At 47.6% G+C, this 16752-nt stretch overlaps 12 non-coding genes across 12 annotated transcripts; all 12 read right to left on the minus strand.

The window, feature by feature from the left end:
- Positions 1-217: 217 nt before the first annotated feature.
- Positions 218-408, minus strand: LOC142699420 (U2 spliceosomal RNA). The gene has a single exon (XR_012866273.1). It is a non-coding gene; the product is annotated as a U2 spliceosomal RNA (small nuclear RNA).
- A 1292-nt stretch (positions 409-1700) lies between these two features.
- On the minus strand, positions 1701-1891 carry LOC142699422 (U2 spliceosomal RNA). The gene has a single exon (XR_012866274.1). It is a non-coding gene; the product is annotated as a U2 spliceosomal RNA (small nuclear RNA).
- A 1292-nt stretch (positions 1892-3183) lies between these two features.
- LOC142699423 (U2 spliceosomal RNA) lies at positions 3184-3374 on the minus strand. The gene has a single exon (XR_012866275.1). It is a non-coding gene; the product is annotated as a U2 spliceosomal RNA (small nuclear RNA).
- Positions 3375-4662: 1288 nt separating this feature from the next.
- Positions 4663-4853, minus strand: LOC142699424 (U2 spliceosomal RNA). The gene has a single exon (XR_012866276.1). It is a non-coding gene; the product is annotated as a U2 spliceosomal RNA (small nuclear RNA).
- A 1320-nt stretch (positions 4854-6173) lies between these two features.
- LOC142699426 (U2 spliceosomal RNA) lies at positions 6174-6364 on the minus strand. The gene has a single exon (XR_012866278.1). It is a non-coding gene; the product is annotated as a U2 spliceosomal RNA (small nuclear RNA).
- Positions 6365-7668: 1304 nt separating this feature from the next.
- On the minus strand, positions 7669-7859 carry LOC142699427 (U2 spliceosomal RNA). Its single transcript, XR_012866279.1, has one exon. It is a non-coding gene; the product is annotated as a U2 spliceosomal RNA (small nuclear RNA).
- Positions 7860-9135: 1276 nt separating this feature from the next.
- Positions 9136-9326, minus strand: LOC142699428 (U2 spliceosomal RNA). The gene has a single exon (XR_012866280.1). It is a non-coding gene; the product is annotated as a U2 spliceosomal RNA (small nuclear RNA).
- A 1280-nt stretch (positions 9327-10606) lies between these two features.
- LOC142699429 (U2 spliceosomal RNA) lies at positions 10607-10797 on the minus strand. The gene has a single exon (XR_012866281.1). It is a non-coding gene; the product is annotated as a U2 spliceosomal RNA (small nuclear RNA).
- A 1281-nt stretch (positions 10798-12078) lies between these two features.
- On the minus strand, positions 12079-12269 carry LOC142699430 (U2 spliceosomal RNA). The gene has a single exon (XR_012866282.1). It is a non-coding gene; the product is annotated as a U2 spliceosomal RNA (small nuclear RNA).
- A 1280-nt stretch (positions 12270-13549) lies between these two features.
- On the minus strand, positions 13550-13740 carry LOC142699431 (U2 spliceosomal RNA). The gene has a single exon (XR_012866283.1). It is a non-coding gene; the product is annotated as a U2 spliceosomal RNA (small nuclear RNA).
- Positions 13741-15024: 1284 nt separating this feature from the next.
- LOC142699433 (U2 spliceosomal RNA) lies at positions 15025-15215 on the minus strand. The gene has a single exon (XR_012866284.1). It is a non-coding gene; the product is annotated as a U2 spliceosomal RNA (small nuclear RNA).
- Positions 15216-16492: 1277 nt separating this feature from the next.
- On the minus strand, positions 16493-16683 carry LOC142699396 (U2 spliceosomal RNA). Its single transcript, XR_012866254.1, has one exon. It is a non-coding gene; the product is annotated as a U2 spliceosomal RNA (small nuclear RNA).
- Positions 16684-16752: the final 69 nt, after the last annotated feature.

A 16752-nucleotide genomic window follows, 5' to 3' on the forward strand; every position in this document is an offset into this window, starting at 1 on the left:
ATGTGAAATGCCGGAAACACAGAAACACAGACGACACACAACAAGAGGTGGCAATCTATTCATTAATTGCATTTAATCAATGAGCTCATTATCACTCATGCATTGTCCAACAGGTGTTGAAATAATGGGATTAAAAGGGGAGATCCCTTCAGAAAGACAGAAACAATAGCAAAGACAAAAAACACTTTTGGAATCTGCTTTTAGTCAACACATAAGGAAAGGGTGCACCGGTCCTGGAAATACTGCAATACCAGGTCAATGCGTGGAGTGGACAGAGCAAGCTCTATTTCCATCTCCCTGTTCTAAAAATCCATTTAATATATGGTCCCCAGATAGGGGACGTATCAGATATTAAACTGATAAGAACAGATACTACACTTGATCTTAGCCAAAAGGCCGAGAAGCGATAACCCGAACGGGCCGCGCGTTGCCCGAGCCTGCCCGATACTGCTGTTCAGCCCTTGCAGCGATTCAGCCTACTTCTAGGCAATTCCATGGGGCCCTGCAGGCTCACACACTCACAGCTACACGGGAGGTGAATAAAGGCCGGAGAGGAAGCCAGACAGGATTTGCTTCTTTTGCTTGCACCACAATGCAGTGCTGAAAGAGGAGGAATCTACATAAAAACGCCTTCCTGGCAACGCCCAAATGCCCTGCTGCCATGCAGATAAACACTGGCAGCGGCAGCAAGTGCATGCCCACAGCCACCCCTTGTTCCTTCACACCTTGTATCAGCTGTAATCCAGTCCAGTCCAGTGCTGCCTGCTGAGCAGCACTGACCAACACTGCCTGGGCCCAGGCTTTTATCTCTGAGGCCCCATTATGATGTCAGAAAGCTGGCTCTGGAATCCTGAGGGCTCCACTATGACACGTGCAAAGTTCCGTCTGAACTTTATATAAGACGGTGAGGCTCAGTCAGTCACTCAGTGTTGCCTGAGAGGGCAACACTGCAACAGCCGGCCGCCAGGCTGTCTTTTTTTTGCACAGCTAGTTGCCTCCAGGAGGCCACAAGAGGGAGACAAGGGACTGCAAAATGGAAAATAGGCATCCACCAACTTTACAGACAACTTCTCCTTGCTCCTACAACCTCCATCCTTGCACAGTTTGTTATTCTTCTAGGTAACATAGTAACAAATCCAAATTGCTGCTCTCTTTGTAGGCAAGCAAGGCTTTGTTGCAACTGCAATTCTTACTTCTTCTTGAAATGTAGGGACGACAGTACATTCCATCACATCCATCTAGTGTACACAGGTAGGTCCATTGTGGCGGGCAGGCGAGCGGGCGGGCTGCTTTATTGGCTGTTTGCTGTTCCCCTACTCCACTCCACTATTTGACTGTTGTGCTGCATCAATCAATCAATCAATCAATCAATCAATCAATCAATCAATCAATCAATCAATCAGTGGCTGGCTCAGGTGCAGCTCTTTAACTTACCTAAAAGGGAGGGCGGAGAGAAGACAAGGAAGGTGAATGAGGTGTTCCAATGTGAAATGCCGGAAACACAGAAACACAGACGACACACAACAAGAGGTGGCAATCTATTCATTAATTGCATTTAATCAATGAGCTCATTATCACTCATGCATTGTCCAACAGGTGTTGAAATAATGGGATTAAAAGGGGAGATCCCTTCAGAAAGACAGAAACAATAGCAAAGACAAAAAACACTTTTGGAATCTGCTTTTAGTCAACACATAAGGAAAGGGTGCACCGGTCCTGGAAATACTGCAATACCAGGTCAATGCGTGGAGTGGACAGAGCAAGCTCTATTTCCATCTCCCTGTTCTAAAAATCCATTTAATATATGGTCCCCAGATAGGGGACGTATCAGATATTAAACTGATAAGAACAGATACTACACTTGATCTTAGCCAAAAGGCCGAGAAGCGATAACCCGAACGGGCCGCGCGTTGCCCGAGCCTGCCCGATACTGCTGTTCAGCCCTTGCAGCGATTCAGCCTACTTCTAGGCAATTCCATGGGGCCCTGCAGGCTCACACACTCACAGCTACACGGGAGGTGAATAAAGGCCGGAGAGGAAGCCAGACAGGATTTGCTTCTTTTGCTTGCACCACAATGCAGTGCTGAAAGAGGAGGAATCTACATAAAAACGCCTTCCTGGCAACGCCCAAATGCCCTGCTGCCATGCAGATAAACACTGGCAGCGGCAGCAAGTGCATGCCCACAGCCACCCCTTGTTCCTTCACACCTTGTATCAGCTGTAATCCAGTCCAGTCCAGTGCTGCCTGCTGAGCAGCACTGACCAACACTGCCTGGGCCCAGGCTTTTATCTCTGAGGCCCCATTATGATGTCAGAAAGCTGGCTCTGGAATCCTGAGGGCTCCACTATGACACGTGCAAAGTTCCGTCTGAACTTTATATAAGACGGTGAGGCTCAGTCAGTCACTCAGTGTTGCCTGAGAGGGCAACACTGCAACAGCCGGCCACCAGGCTGTCTTTTTTTTGCACAGCTAGTTGCCTCCAGGAGGCCACAAGAGGGAGACAAGGGACTGCAAAATGGAAAATAGGCATCCACCAACTTTACAGACAACTTCTCCTTGCTCCTACAACCTCCATCCTTGCACAGTTTGTTATTCTTCTAGGTAACATAGTAACAAATCCAAATTGCTGCTCTCTTTGTAGGCAAGCAAGGCTTTGTTGCAACTGCAATTCTTACTTCTTCTTGAAATGTAGGGACGACAGTACATTCCATCACATCCATCTAGTGTACACAGGTAGGTCCATTGTGGCGGGCAGGCGAGCGGGCGGGCTGCTTTATTGGCTGTTTGCTGTTCCCCTACTCCACTCCACTATTTGACTGTTGTGCTGCATCAATCAATCAATCAATCAATCAATCAATCAATCAATCAATCAATCAATCAATCAGTGGCTGGCTCAGGTGCAGCTCTTTAACTTACCTAAAAGGGAGGGCGGAGAGAAGACAAGGAAGGTGAATGAGGTGTTCCAATGTGAAATGCCGGAAACACAGAAACACAGACGACACACAACAAGAGGTGGCAATCTATTCATTAATTGCATTTAATCAATGAGCTCATTATCACTCATGCATTGTCCAACAGGTGTTGAAATAATGGGATTAAAAGGGGAGATCCCTTCAGAAAGACAGAAACAATAGCAAAGACAAAAAACACTTTTGGAATCTGCTTTTAGTCAACACATAAGGAAAGGGTGCACCGGTCCTGGAAATACTGCAATACCAGGTCAATGCGTGGAGTGGACAGAGCAAGCTCTATTTCCATCTCCCTGTTCTAAAAATCCATTTAATATATGGTCCCCAGATAGGGGACGTATCAGATATTAAACTGATAAGAACAGATACTACACTTGATCTTAGCCAAAAGGCCGAGAAGCGATAACCCGAACGGGCCGCGCGTTGCCCGAGCCTGCCCGATACTGCTGTTCAGCCCTTGCAGCGATTCAGCCTACTTCTAGGCAATTCCATGGGGCCCTGCAGGCTCACACACTCACAGCTACACGGGAGGTGAATAAAGGCCGGAGAGGAAGCCAGACAGGATTTGCTTCTTTTGCTTGCACCACAATGCAGTGCTGAAAGAGGAGGAATCTACATAAAAACGCCTTCCTGGCAACGCCCAAATGCCCTGCTGCCATGCAGATAAACACTGGCAGCGGCAGCAAGTGCATGCCCACAGCCACCCCTTGTTCCTTCACACCTTGTATCAGCTGTAATCCAGTCCAGTCCAGTGCTGCCTGCTGAGCAGCACTGACCAACACTGCCTGGGCCCAGGCTTTTATCTCTGAGGCCCCATTATGATGTCAGAAAGCTGGCTCTGGAATCCTGAGGGCTCCACTATGACACGTGCAAAGTTCCGTCTGAACTTTATATAAGACGGTGAGGCTCAGTCAGTCACTCAGTGTTGCCTGAGAGGGCAACACTGCAACAGCCGGCCGCCAGGCTGTCTTTTTTTTGCACAGCTAGTTGCCTCCAGGAGGCCACAAGAGGGAGACAAGGGACTGCAAAATGGAAAATAGGCATCCACCAACTTTACAGACAACTTCTCCTTGCTCCTACAACCTCCATCCTTGCACAGTTTGTTATTCTTCTAGGTAACATAGTAACAAATCCAAATTGCTGCTCTCTTTGTAGGCAAGCAAGGCTTTGTTGCAACTGCAATTCTTACTTCTTCTTGAAATGTAGGGACGACAGTACATTCCATCACATCCATCTAGTGTACACAGGTAGGTCCATTGTGGCGGGCAGGCGAGCGGGCGGGCTGCTTTATTGGCTGTTTGCTGTTCCCCTACTCCACTCCACTATTTGACTGTTGTGCTGCATCAATCAATCAATCAATCAATCAATCAATCAATCAATCAATCAATCAATCAGTGGCTGGCTCAGGTGCAGCTCTTTAACTTACCTAAAAGGGAGGGCGGAGAGAAGACAAGGAAGGTGAATGAGGTGTTCCAATGTGAAATGCCGGAAACACAGAAACACAGACGACACACAACAAGAGGTGGCAATCTATTCATTAATTGCATTTAATCAATGAGCTCATTATCACTCATGCATTGTCCAACAGGTGTTGAAATAATGGGATTAAAAGGGGAGATCCCTTCAGAAAGACAGAAACAATAGCAAAGACAAAAAACACTTTTGGAATCTGCTTTTAGTCAAAACATAAGGAAAGGGTGCACCGGTCCTGGAAATACTGCAATACCAGGTCAATGCGTGGAGTGGACAGAGCAAGCTCTATTTCCATCTCCCTGTTCTAAAAATCCATTTAATATATGGTCCCCAGATAGGGGACGTATCAGATATTAAACTGATAAGAACAGATACTACACTTGATCTTAGCCAAAAGGCCGAGAAGCGATAACCCGAACGGGCCGCGCGTTGCCCGAGCCTGCCCGATACTGCTGTTCAGCCCTTGCAGCGATTCAGCCTACTTCTAGGCAATTCCATGGGGCCCTGCAGGCTCACACACTCACAGCTACACGGGAGGTGAATAAAGGCCGGAGAGGAAGCCAGACAGGATTTGCTTCTTTTGCTTGCACCACAATGCAGTGCTGAAAGAGGAGGAATCTACATAAAAACGCCTTCCTGGCAACGCCCAAATGCCCTGCTGCCATGCAGATAAACACTGGCAGTGGCAGCAAGTGCATGCCCACAGCCACCCCTTGTTCCTTCACACCTTGTATCAGCTGTAATCCAGTCCAGTCCAGTGCTGCCTGCTGAGCAGCACTGACCAACACTGCCTGGGCCCAGGCTTTTATCTCTGAGGCCCCATTATGATGTCAGAAAGCTGGCTCTGGAATCCTGAGGGCTCCACTATGACACGTGCAAAGTTCCGTCTGAACTTTATATAAGACGGTGAGGCTCAGTCAGTCACTCAGTGTTGCCTGAGAGGGCAACACTGCAACAGCCGGCCGCCAGGCTGTCTTTTTTTTGCACAGCTAGTTGCCTCCAGGAGGCCACAAGAGGGAGACAAGGGACTGCAAAATGGAAAATAGGCATCCACCAACTTTACAGACAACTTCTCCTTGCTCCTACAACCTCCATCCTTGCACAGTTTGTTATTCTTCTAGGTAACATAGTAACAAATCCAAATTGCTGCTCTCTTTGTAGGCAAGCAAGGCTTTGTTGCAACTGCAATTCTTACTTCTTCTTGAAATGTAGGGACGACAGTACATTCCATCACATCCATCTAGTGTACACAGGTAGGTCCATTGTGGCGGGCAGGCGAGCGGGCGGGCTGCTTTATTGGCTGTTTGCTGTTCCCCTACTCCACTCCACTATTTGACTGTTGTGCTGCATCAATCAATCAATCAATCAATCAATCAATCAATCAATCAATCAATCAATCAATCAATCAATCAATCAATCAAGCAATCAATCAGTGGCTGGCTCAGGTGCAGCTCTTTAACTTACCTAAAAGGGAGGGCGGAGAGAAGACAAGGAAGGTGAATGAGGTGTTCCAATGTGAAATGCCGGAAACACAGAAACACAGACGACACACAACAAGAGGTGGCAATCTATTCATTAATTGCATTTAATCAATGAGCTCATTATCACTCATGCATTGTCCAACAGGTGTTGAAATAATGGGATTAAAAGGGGAGATCCCTTCAGAAAGACAGAAACAATAGCAAAGACAAAAAACACTTTTGGAATCTGCTTTTAGTCAACACATAAGGAAAGGGTGCACCGGTCCTGGAAATACTGCAATACCAGGTCAATGCGTGGAGTGGACAGAGCAAGCTCTATTTCCATCTCCCTGTTCTAAAAATCCATTTAATATATGGTCCCCAGATAGGGGACGTATCAGATATTAAACTGATAAGAACAGATACTACACTTGATCTTAGCCAAAAGGCCGAGAAGCGATAACCCGAACGGGCCGCGCGTTGCCCGAGCCTGCCCGATACTGCTGTTCAGCCCTTGCAGCGATTCAGCCTACTTCTAGGCAATTCCATGGGGCCCTGCAGGCTCACACACTCACAGCTACACGGGAGGTGAATAAAGGCCGGAGAGGAAGCCAGACAGGATTTGCTTCTTTTGCTTGCACCACAATGCAGTGCTGAAAGAGGAGGAATCTACATAAAAACGCCTTCCTGGCAACGCCCAAATGCCCTGCTGCCATGCAGATAAACACTGGCAGCGGCAGCAAGTGCATGCCCACAGCCACCCCTTGTTCCTTCACACCTTGTATCAGCTGTAATCCAGTCCAGTCCAGTGCTGCCTGCTGAGCAGCACTGACCAACACTGCCTGGGCCCAGGCTTTTATCTCTGAGGCCCCATTATGATGTCAGAAAGCTGGCTCTGGAATCCTGAGGGCTCCACTATGACACGTGCAAAGTTCCGTCTGAACTTTATATAAGACGGTGAGGCTCAGTCAGTCACTCAGTGTTGCCTGAGAGGGCAACACTGCAACAGCCGGCCGCCAGGCTGTCTTTTTTTTGCACAGCTAGTTGCCTCCAGGAGGCCACAAGAGGGAGACAAGGGACTGCAAAATGGAAAATAGGCATCCACCAACTTTACAGACAACTTCTCCTTGCTCCTACAACCTCCATCCTTGCACAGTTTGTTATTCTTCTAGGTAACATAGTAACAAATTTAAATTGCTGCTCTCTTTGTAGGCAAGCAAGGCTTTGTTGCAACTGCAATTCTTACTTCTTCTTGAAATGTAGGGACGACAGTACATTCCATCACATCCATCTAGTGTACACAGGTAGGTCCATTGTGGCGGGCAGGCGAGCGGGCGGGCTGCTTTATTGGCTGTTTGCTGTTCCCCTACTCCACTCCACTATTTGACTGTTGTGCTGCATCAATCAATCAATCAATCAATCAATCAATCAATCAATCAATCAATCAATCAATCAATCAATCAATCAGTGGCTGGCTCAGGTGCAGCTCTTTAACTTACCTAAAAGGGAGGGCGGAGAGAAGACAAGGAAGGTGAATGAGGTGTTCCAATGTGAAATGCCGGAAACACAGAAACACAGACGACACACAACAAGAGGTGGCAATCTATTCATTAATTGCATTTAATCAATGAGCTCATTATCACTCATGCATTGTCCAACAGGTGTTGAAATAATGGGATTAAAAGGGGAGATCCCTTCAGAAAGACAGAAACAATAGCAAAGACAAAAAACACTTTTGGAATCTGCTTTTAGTCAACACATAAGGAAAGGGTGCACCGGTCCTGGAAATACTGCAATACCAGGTCAATGCGTGGAGTGGACAGAGCAAGCTCTATTTCCATCTCCCTGTTCTAAAAATCCATTTAATATATGGTCCCCAGATAGGGGACGTATCAGATATTAAACTGATAAGAACAGATACTACACTTGATCTTAGCCAAAAGGCCGAGAAGCGATAACCCGAACGGGCCGCGCGTTGCCCGAGCCTGCCCGATACTGCTGTTCAGCCCTTGCAGCGATTCAGCCTACTTCTAGGCAATTCCATGGGGCCCTGCAGGCTCACACACTCACAGCTACACGGGAGGTGAATAAAGGCCGGAGAGGAAGCCAGACAGGATTTGCTTCTTTTGCTTGCACCACAATGCAGTGCTGAAAGAGGAGGAATCTACATAAAAACGCCTTCCTGGCAACGCCCAAATGCCCTGCTGCCATGCAGATAAACACTGGCAGCGGCAGCAAGTGCATGCCCACAGCCACCCCTTGTTCCTTCACACCTTGTATCAGCTGTAATCCAGTCCAGTCCAGTGCTGCCTGCTGAGCAGCACTGACCAACACTGCCTGGGCCCAGGCTTTTATCTCTGAGGCCCCATTATGATGTCAGAAAGCTGGCTCTGGAATCCTGAGGGCTCCACTATGACACGTGCAAAGTTCCGTCTGAACTTTATATAAGACGGTGAGGCTCAGTCAGTCACTCAGTGTTGCCTGAGAGGGCAACACTGCAACAGCCGGCCGCCAGGCTGTCTTTTTTTTGCACAGCTAGTTGCCTCCAGGAGGCCACAAGAGGGAGACAAGGGACTGCAAAATGGAAAATAGGCATCCACCAACTTTACAGACAACTTCTCCTTGCTCCTACAACCTCCATCCTTGCACAGTTTGTTATTCTTCTAGGTAACATAGTAACAAATCCAAATTGCTGCTCTCTTTGTAGGCAAGCAAGGCTTTGTTGCAACTGCAATTCTTACTTCTTCTTGAAATGTAGGGACGACAGTACATTCCATCACATCCATCTAGTGTACACAGGTAGGTCCATTGTGGCGGGCAGGCGAGCGGGCGGGCTGCTTTATTGGCTGTTTGCTGTTCCCCTACTCCACTCCACTATTTGACTGTTGTGCTGCATCAATCAATCAATCAATCAATCAATCAATCAATCAATCAATCAATCAATCAGGTGCAGCTCTTTAACTTACCTAAAAGGGAGGGCGGAGAGAAGACAAGGAAGGTGAATGAGGTGTTCCAATGTGAAATGCCGGAAACACAGAAACACAGACGACACACAACAAGAGGTGGCAATCTATTCATTAATTGCATTTAATCAATGAGCTCATTATCACTCATGCATTGTCCAACAGGTGTTGAAATAATGGGATTAAAAGGGGAGATCCCTTCAGAAAGACAGAAACAATAGCAAAGACAAAAAACACTTTTGGAATCTGCTTTTAGTCAACACATAAGGAAAGGGTGCACCGGTCCTGGAAATACTGCAATACCAGGTCAATGCGTGGAGTGGACAGAGCAAGCTCTATTTCCATCTCCCTGTTCTAAAAATCCATTTAATATATGGTCCCCAGATAGGGGACGTATCAGATATTAAACTGATAAGAACAGATACTACACTTGATCTTAGCCAAAAGGCCGAGAAGCGATAACCCGAATGGGCCGCGCGTTGCCCGAGCCTGCCCGATACTGCTGTTCAGCCCTTGCAGCGATTCAGCCTACTTCTAGGCAATTCCATGGGGCCCTGCAGGCTCACACACTCACAGCTACACGGGAGGTGAATAAAGGCCGGAGAGGAAGCCAGACAGGATTTGCTTCTTTTGCTTGCACCACAATGCAGTGCTGAAAGAGGAGGAATCTACATAAAAACGCCTTCCTGGCAACGCCCAAATGCCCTGCTGCCATGCAGATAAACACTGGCAGCGGCAGCAAGTGCATGCCCACAGCCACCCCTTGTTCCTTCACACCTTGTATCAGCTGTAATCCAGTCCAGTCCAGTGCTGCCTGCTGAGCAGCACTGACCAACACTGCCTGGGCCCAGGCTTTTATCTCTGAGGCCCCATTATGATGTCAGAAAGCTGGCTCTGGAATCCTGAGGGCTCCACTATGACACGTGCAAAGTTCCGTCTGAACTTTATATAAGACGGTGAGGCTCAGTCAGTCACTCAGTGTTGCCTGAGAGGGCAACACTGCAACAGCCGGCCGCCAGGCTGTCTTTTTTTTGCACAGCTAGTTGCCTCCAGGAGGCCACAAGAGGGAGACAAGGGACTGCAAAATGGAAAATAGGCATCCACCAACTTTACAGACAACTTCTCCTTGCTCCTACAACCTCCATCCTTGCACAGTTTGTTATTCTTCTAGGTAACATAGTAACAAATCCAAATTGCTGCTCTCTTTGTAGGCAAGCAAGGCTTTGTTGCAACTGCAATTCTTACTTCTTCTTGAAATGTAGGGACGACAGTACATTCCATCACATCCATCTAGTGTACACAGGTAGGTCCATTGTGGCGGGCAGGCGAGCGGGCGGGCTGCTTTATTGGCTGTTTGCTGTTCCCCTACTCCACTCCACTATTTGACTGTTGTGCTGCATCAATCAATCAATCAATCAATCAATCAATCAATCAATCAATCAGTGGCTGGCTCAGGTGCAGCTCTTTAACTTACCTAAAAGGGAGGGCGGAGAGAAGACAAGGAAGGTGAATGAGGTGTTCCAATGTGAAATGCCGGAAACACAGAAACACAGACGACACACAACAAGAGGTGGCAATCTATTCATTAATTGCATTTAATCAATGAGCTCATTATCACTCATGCATTGTCCAACAGGTGTTGAAATAATGGGATTAAAAGGGGAGATCCCTTCAGAAAGACAGAAACAATAGCAAAGACAAGAAACACTTTTGGAATCTGCTTTTAGTCAACACATAAGGAAAGGGTGCACCGGTCCTGGAAATACTGCAATACCAGGTCAATGCGTGGAGTGGACAGAGCAAGCTCTATTTCCATCTCCCTGTTCTAAAAATCCATTTAATATATGGTCCCCAGATAGGGGACGTATCAGATATTAAACTGATAAGAACAGATACTACACTTGATCTTAGCCAAAAGGCCGAGAAGCGATAACCCGAACGGGCCGCGCGTTGCCCGAGCCTGCCCGATACTGCTGTTCAGCCCTTGCAGCGATTCAGCCTACTTCTAGGCAATTCCATGGGGCCCTGCAGGCTCACACACTCACAGCTACACGGGAGGTGAATAAAGGCCGGAGAGGAAGCCAGACAGGATTTGCTTCTTTTGCTTGCACCACAATGCAGTGCTGAAAGAGGAGGAATCTACATAAAAACGCCTTCCTGGCAACGCCCAAATGCCCTGCTGCCATGCAGATAAACACTGGCAGCGGCAGCAAGTGCATGCCCACAGCCACCCCTTGTTCCTTCACACCTTGTATCAGCTGTAATCCAGTCCAGTCCAGTGCTGCCTGCTGAGCAGCACTGACCAACACTGCCTGGGCCCAGGCTTTTATCTCTGAGGCCCCATTATGATGTCAGAAAGCTGGCTCTGGAATCCTGAGGGCTCCACTATGACACGTGCAAAGTTCCGTCTGAACTTTATATAAGACGGTGAGGCTCAGTCAGTCACTCAGTGTTGCCTGAGAGGGCAACACTGCAACAGCCGGCCGCCAGGCTGTCTTTTTTTTTGCACAGCTAGTTGCCTCCAGGAGGCCACAAGAGGGAGACAAGGGACTGCAAAATGGAAAATAGGCATCCACCAACTTTACAGACAACTTCTCCTTGCTCCTACAACCTCCATCCTTGCACAGTTTGTTATTCTTCTAGGTAACATAGTAACAAATCCAAATTGCTGCTCTCTTTGTAGGCAAGCAAGGCTTTGTTGCAACTGCAATTCTTACTTCTTCTTGAAATGTAGGGACGACAGTACATTCCATCACATCCATCTAGTGTACACAGGTAGGTCCATTGTGGCGGGCAGGCGAGCGGGCGGGCTGCTTTATTGGCTGTTTGCTGTTCCCCTACTCCACTCCACTATTTGACTGTTGTGCTGCATCAATCAATCAATCAATCAATCAATCAATCAATCAATCAATCAGTGGCTGGCTCAGGTGCAGCTCTTTAACTTACCTAAAAGGGAGGGCGGAGAGAAGACAAGGAAGGTGAATGAGGTGTTCCAATGTGAAATGCCGGAAACACAGAAACACAGACGACACACAACAAGAGGTGGCAATCTATTCATTAATTGCATTTAATCAATGAGCTCATTATCACTCATGCATTGTCCAACAGGTGTTGAAATAATGGGATTAAAAGGGGAGATCCCTTCAGAAAGACAGAAACAATAGCAAAGACAAAAAACACTTTTGGAATCTGCTTTTAGTCAACACATAAGGAAAGGGTGCACCGGTCCTGGAAATACTGCAATACCAGGTCAATGCGTGGAGTGGACAGAGCAAGCTCTATTTCCATCTCCCTGTTCTAAAAATCCATTTAATATATGGTCCCCAGATAGGGGACGTATCAGATATTAAACTGATAAGAACAGATACTACACTTGATCTTAGCCAAAAGGCCGAGAAGCGATAACCCGAACGGGCCGCGCGTTGCCCGAGCCTGCCCGATACTGCTGTTCAGCCCTTGCAGCGATTCAGCCTACTTCTAGGCAATTCCATGGGGCCCTGCAGGCTCACACACTCACAGCTACACGGGAGGTGAATAAAGGCCGGAGAGGAAGCCAGACAGGATTTGCTTCTTTTGCTTGCACCACAATGCAGTGCTGAAAGAGGAGGAATCTACATAAAAACGCCTTCCTGGCAACGCCCAAATGCCCTGCTGCCATGCAGATAAACACTGGCAGCGGCAGCAAGTGCATGCCCACAGCCACCCCTTGTTCCTTCACACCTTGTATCAGCTGTAATCCAGTCCAGTCCAGTGCTGCCTGCTGAGCAGCACTGACCAACACTGCCTGGGCCCAGGCTTTTATCTCTGAGGCCCCATTATGATGTCAGAAAGCTGGCTCTGGAATCCTGAGGGCTCCACTATGACACGTGCAAAGTTCCGTCTGAACTTTATATAAGACGGTGAGGCTCAGTCAGTCACTCAGTGTTGCCTGAGAGGGCAACACTGCAACAGCCGGCCGCCAGGCTGTCTTTTTTTTGCACAGCTAGTTGCCTCCAGGAGGCCACAAGAGGGAGACAAGGGACTGCAAAATGGAAAATAGGCATCCACCAACTTTACAGACAACTTCTCCTTGCTCCTACAACCTCCATCCTTGCACAGTTTGTTATTCTTCTAGGTAACATAGTAACAAATCCAAATTGCTGCTCTCTTTGTAGGCAAGCAAGGCTTTGTTGCAACTGCAATTCTTACTTCTTCTTGAAATGTAGGGACGACAGTACATTCCATCACATCCATCTAGTGTACACAGGTAGGTCCATTGTGGCGGGCAGGCGAGCGGGCGGGCTGCTTTATTGGCTGTTTGCTGTTCCCCTACTCCACTCCACTATTTGACTGTTGTGCTGCATCAATCAATCAATCAATCAATCAATCAATCAATCAATCAATCAGTGGCTGGCTCAGGTGCAGCTCTTTAACTTACCTAAAAGGGAGGGCGGAGAGAAGACAAGGAAGGTGAATGAGGTGTTCCAATGTGAAATGCCGGAAACACAGAAACACAGACGACACACAACAAGAGGTGGCAATCTATTCATTAATTGCATTTAATCAATGAGCTCATTATCACTCATGCATTGTCCAACAGGTGTTGAAATAATGGGATTAAAAGGGGAGATCCCTTCAGAAAGACAGAAACAATAGCAAAGACAAAAAACACTTTTGGAATCTGCTTTTAGTCAACACATAAGGAAAGGGTGCACCGGTCCTGGAAATACTGCAATACCAGGTCAATGCGTGGAGTGGACAGAGCAAGCTCTATTTCCATCTCCCTGTTCTAAAAATCCATTTAATATATGGTCCCCAGATAGGGGACGTATCAGATATTAAACTGATAAGAACAGATACTACACTTGATCTTAGCCAAAAGGCCGAGAAGCGATAACCCGAACGGGCCGCGCGTTGCCCGAGCCTGCCCGATACTGCTGTTCAGCCCTTGCAGCGATTCAGCCTACTTCTAGGCAATTCCATGGGGCCCTGCAGGCTCACACACTCACAGCTACACGGGAGGTGAATAAAGGCCGGAGAGGAAGCCAGACAGGATTTGCTTCTTTTGCTTGCACCACAATGCAGTGCTGAAAGAGGAGGAATCTACATAAAAACGCCTTCCTGGCAACGCCCAAATGCCCTGCTGCCATGCAGATAAACACTGGCAGCGGCAGCAAGTGCATGCCCACAGCCACCCCTTGTTCCTTCACACCTTGTATCAGCTGTAATCCAGTCCAGTCCAGTGCTGCCTGCTGAGCAGCACTGACCAACACTGCCTGGGCCCAGGCTTTTATCTCTGAGGCCCCATTATGATGTCAGAAAGCTGGCTCTGGAATCCTGAGGGCTCCACTATGACACGTGCAAAGTTCCGTCTGAACTTTATATAAGACGGTGAGGCTCAGTCAGTCACTCAGTGTTGCTTGAGAGGGCAACACTGCAACAGCCGGCCGCCAGGCTGTCTTTTTTTTGCACAGCTAGTTGCCTCCAGGAGGCCACAAGAGGGAGACAAGGGACTGCAAAATGGAAAATAGGCATCCACCAACTTTACAGACAACTTCTCCTTGCTCCTACAACCTCCATCCTTGCACAGTTTGTTATTCTTCTAGGTAACATAGTAACAAATCCAAATTGCTGCTCTCTTTGTAGGCAAGCAAGGCTTTGTTGCAACTGCAATTCTTACTTCTTCTTGAAATGTAGGGACGACAGTACATTCCATCACATCCATCTAGTGTACACAGGTAGGTCCATTGTGGCGGGCAGGCGAGCGGGCGGGCTGCTTTATTGGCTGTTTGCTGTTCCCCTACTCCACTCCACTATTTGACTGTTGTGCTGCATCAATCAATCAATCAATCAATCAATCAATCAATTAATCAATCAATCAGTGGCTGGCTCAGGTGCAGCTCTTTAACTTACCTAAAAGGGAGGGCGGAGAGAAGACAAGGAAGGTGAATGAGGTGTTCCAATGTGAAATGCCGGAAACACAGAAACACAGACGACACACAACAAGAGGTGGCAATCTATTCATTAATTGCATTTAATCAATGAGCTCATTATCACTCATGCATTGTCCAACAGGTGTTGAAATAATGGGATTAAAAGGGGAGATCCCTTCAGAAAGACAGAAACAATAGCAAAGACAAAAAACACTTTTGGAATCTGCTTTTAGTCAACACATAAGGAAAGGGTGCACCGGTCCTGGAAATACTGCAATACCAGGTCAATGCGTGGAGTGGACAGAGCAAGCTCTATTTCCATCTCCCTGTTCTAAAAATCCATTTAATATATGGTCCCCAGATAGGGGACGTATCAGATATTAAACTGATAAGAACAGATACTACACTTGATCTTAGCCAAAAGGCCGAGAAGCGATAACCCGAACGGGCCGCGCGTTGCCCGAGCCTGCCCGATACTGCTGTTCAGCCCTTGCAGCGATTCAGCCTACTTCTAGGCAATTCCATGGGGCCCTGCAGGCTCACACACTCACAGCTACACGGGAGGTGAATAAAGGCCGGAGAGGAAGCCAGACAGGATTTGCTTCTTTTGCTTGCACCACAATGCAGTGCTGAAAGAGGAGGAATCTACATAAAAACGCCTTCCTGGCAACGCCCAAATGCCCTGCTGCCATGCAGATAAACACTGGCAGCGGCAGCAAGTGCATGCCCACAGCCACCCCTTGTTCCTTCACACCTTGTATCAGCTGTAATCCAGTCCAGTCCAGTGCTGCCTGCTGAGCAGCACTGACCAACACTGCCTGGGCCCAGGCTTTTATCTCTGAGGCCCCATTATGATGTCAGAAAGCTGGCTCTGGAATCCTGAGGGCTCCACTATGACACGTGCAAAGTTCCGTCTGAACTTTATATAAGACGGTGAGGCTCAGTCAGTCACTCAGTGTTGCCTGAGAGGGCAACACTGCAACAGCCGGCCGCCAGGCTGTCTTTTTTTTGCACAGCTAGTTGCCTCCAGGAGGCCACAAGAGGGAGACAAGGGACTGCAAAATGGAAAATAGGCATCCACCAACTTTACAGACAACTTCTCCTTGCTCCTACAACCTCCATCCTTGCACAGTTTGTTATTCTTCTAGGTAACATAGTAACAAATCCAAATTGCTGCTCTCTTTGTAGGCAAGCAAGGCTTTGTTGCAACTGCAATTCTTACTTCTTCTTGAAATGTAGGGACGACAGTACATTCCATCACATCCATCTAGTGTACACAGGTAGGTCCATTGTGGCGGGCAGGCGAGCGGGCGGGCTGCTTTATTGGCTGTTTGCTGTTCCCCTACTCCACTCCACTATTTGACTGTTGTGCTGCATCAATCAATCAATCAATCAATCAATCAATCAATCAATCAAGTGGCTGGCTCAGGTGCAGCTCTTTAACTTACCTAAAAGGGAGGGCGGAGAGAAGACAAGGAAGGTGAATGAGGTGTTCCAATGTGAAATGCCGGAAACACAGAAACACAGACGACACACAACAAGAGGTGGCAATCTATTCATTAATTGCATTTAATCAATGAGCTCATTATCACTCATGCATTGTCCAACAGGTGTTGAAATAATGGGATTAAAAGGGGAGATCCCTTCAGAAAGACAGAAACAATAGCAAAGACAAAAAACACTTTTGGAATCTGCTTTTAGTCAACACATAAGGAAAGGGTGCACCGGTCCTGGAAATACTGCAATACCAGGTCAATGTGTGGAGTGGACAGAGCAAGCTCTATTTCCATCTCCCTGTTCTAAAAATCCATTTAATATATGGTCCCCAGATAGGGGACGTATCAGATATTAAACTGATAAGAACAGATACTACACTTGATCTTAGCCAAAAGGCCGAGAAGCGATAACCCGAACGGGCCGCGCGTTGCCCGAGCCTGCCCGATACTGCTGTTCAGCCCTTGCAGCGATTCAGCC

This window comes from Rhinoderma darwinii, unplaced genomic scaffold (genome assembly GCF_050947455.1).
Source record: "Rhinoderma darwinii isolate aRhiDar2 unplaced genomic scaffold, aRhiDar2.hap1 Scaffold_1522, whole genome shotgun sequence".
Taxonomy (NCBI): Eukaryota; Metazoa; Chordata; class Amphibia; order Anura; family Rhinodermatidae; genus Rhinoderma; species Rhinoderma darwinii.